Consider the following 3005-nt stretch of genomic DNA (forward strand, 5'->3'; position numbering starts at 1 on the left):
GCGTGGACACAGTTTTTCCCACACGTCGTGAAGCTGCAATTGTTGCACAGCTGATCTAAGGGCAGGGCTCGTGTTCGGGCTACTCGAATCGCATGCACGAAGTACGCAATTGAAATCACCGACCAGGATGACATGCCTAGTGCGATGACGGAGGTAGTAAGCAAGCGTTCCATTGAAGAAATCCTCCCGAGTTGCACGTTGTGAGGAGCCGGAGGGAGCGTAGATATTACAAATCGTCGTGTCTTGTACTCTCAGAGCAAGCAGTCGACCATCCAGACTTTTCTCAACGTGAGAGACCTGGATATGTTCCTTCAGTGCAATCGCCGTTCCACTTCTCGTGTGGTCCACATTTGAGAAAACGACGAAGCCAGGCAAGGAGAGCTGTTCGTTTTCTACTTCTTGCAGACACACAATATCGAGGCTTTGGCTATTGATGAAGTTCCGTAGCGCGTTTAGTTTTGTTGGACTCGTGATGGTGCCGATGTTGATCGACGAGATATTATACGACGTGAGAGCCATTTATGGGTGGGAATCCTCATCCTTCTCCATATCTTCGTCGTCCCGACGAGGTTTTTTGCCCACTGGACGTCCTCTGCTTCGTCTGCTGCTCGTGGATGTGGAGGATTCATCGGTTTCGTTCCCGTTGCCGCTTTTGCTCTGCGATCGCGGTGTATTTCTGGTTTTTTAAATACATCGACCAACGACACGACAGCTTGCGGTGGATTTAGGAATGATGGCAACGAATTGGGTGTTCGTTGTGTTTGTGGGCATAACGACACAGCACCCACTGTAGGCAGGCTGTTTGCGTTCGTTTTCGAGCCTGAGGATTCACCCTGGCTCGTGCGTTTCTGCAGTTCGGGAAAAACGTCCAACGATATCGCTGGCGGAGCGGTGGATTTGTGACCGAACGGTTTCGTGCTTGGAGGCTTCGCACCAGCTGGTTTTTTCGGTTGATGACCGGTTGTTGACCTATAACTCTGTCCAGTTTGCTTCGTCACGTTTGCGTAGCTTTTCTGAAACAGTAGTTTCTTGTTTTGGACACATGATATGCCAGTGTGTGCGTGCTCTTTGCAGTGCCGGCAGGATTGCAGCTGCCCCTTGTACACCACGAACGCTTGCTCTCCGTCGATGATGACCCACGAGTCGATGTTCCGCTGCACTAACATACGGACAGACCATATATCGAGCGGTATGCCTTCGCATTCGTTGTTTTCACTCCATGATACCTCGCGAATCGAGATTACTTCGCCGAACGCGCTTAGGAATTGTACGACCTTTTCTTTAGACACACCTTCGGGGAGGTCGTAAACCTTCACCTCAACACTACCGTCTTCCAACGTAATCCGAAGCTTGTGTTTCTTCCCCTCACACTCCACTTCATGTTTTCCATCATGTTCGTCAACAACTTTTTGTGCAAGCGCGAAGTCACTGAGTTTGATAAACGCACATGCTCCACCTCTGTGGCACTGTAGTCGTTTGATATCTTCCCTTTTCAAACCGAGAACCGACCGACAAAATCCATAAAGTTTTTCGACCGATGGCTTGATGGTGAAGTTCGAATAATCGATTTTAAAAGTGTTTTCTCGCCTCATCGCGGAACACTTTACCACGCGACGCGGCACACCGAAGTAGACAAATATCCAACCGTAAATACTTCACTTGTGATAAGCGCAATCGAAAAAAACGTCTGCACGTCTCAGAAGCTGAGCGATAACTTGATATTCGCGACATTTTTGGAGGATCTGCCACAACGTGAAGATTTGGTCTGCTGTCGATCGCCCGTCCACAAAACCGGCTTGATAACTTCCCACAAATCTGCTTCCTAGCGGCGATAGACGGCGGAAGATGATGTGGGAAAGCACTTTGTATGATGCGTTGAGAATGGTGCTCGCCCAGTAGTTCTCACATTCTAACTTGTCACCTTTCTTGTATATTGGGCATATTACCATAGAGGAGACTCTAAGACTAGAAGGTCCCGAAGAAATGTGCTCAACTTTATGGCTCAGCTCTGGTATTTTTTTCGGTCCCAAGCTAACCGATTCACCCCTCGAAACATAGGAAAATCCACTAACCCCTCATTTTATCTGTCAAACTTTCATAGCGAATCAAAACAACCATTGTGTAGTACTAGAATTTCGACTAGAATGGGGTACGTTAATCAATTTGCTTGGGACCAATAGGCTAGTCAAGTAGTGAGCCAATTTAAAATGTTTGTTTGTTATATTTGTTTTGATTCGCTATGAAAGTTTGACAGATAAAATGAGAGTTCGTGGATTTTCCTATGTTTCGAGGGGTGCATCGATTAGCTTGGGACTGAAGAGAGTACCAGAGCTGAACCAAAAAGCTGAGCACATTTCTTCGGGACCTTCTAGTCTTAAGAGTTACCTCTATGCTTGCGAGTCTGTTGTGAACGATGCAGTTGTTCCATTTTTTCGCACTCTGCTTCTTCCTGGCGACGCTTCTTATCCCGGAAAAGGTGAGTTTGCTGTCTTCGCTTCTGTTTATATCGCTCCGAATTTTGACGGGTACCTTGCTGCAGCATCATCACCCGCGCTGCATTCTTCTCGTCTAAAATCATCTGACACTCCTCGTCAAACCAATGGTTTCGTCGATTTCGTTCCACAAACCTAATGGCACCTGCTGATGCGCTGTTAATGGCTGCTTTGACACTATCCCAACAGTCCTCAAGAGGGACTTCGGTTCAGCTCTCCCTCAAGGTTTTGCGCGTAGTCAGTTGCGACTTCGGGTAACGTGAGTCGTTCCAGATTGTACCGTGGCGGGCGTCGGTAATCAGCCTGCAACATAATGTTTGTAAAATATGTTCGATAAGTAGACCACGGGTGGCCACTTTCCCCTATGTATGGAGAGCTACAACTGTCGATCAACAATTCAAATGACGCTCAGCAGATATTCTCTCGAGATAACCAGAAAGACAAGGTAAAACTTCAACCCAAAAGGAACGTGATATTCACTATCGAAAACAATCGTCATACACACCCACCACA

This window comes from Ochlerotatus camptorhynchus, unplaced genomic scaffold, assembly GCF_037179485.1.
Source record: "Ochlerotatus camptorhynchus isolate MF236.1 unplaced genomic scaffold, CSIRO-AGI_Acam_v1.1 ptg000094l, whole genome shotgun sequence".
In the NCBI taxonomy this organism is placed as follows: domain Eukaryota; kingdom Metazoa; phylum Arthropoda; class Insecta; order Diptera; family Culicidae; genus Ochlerotatus; species Ochlerotatus camptorhynchus.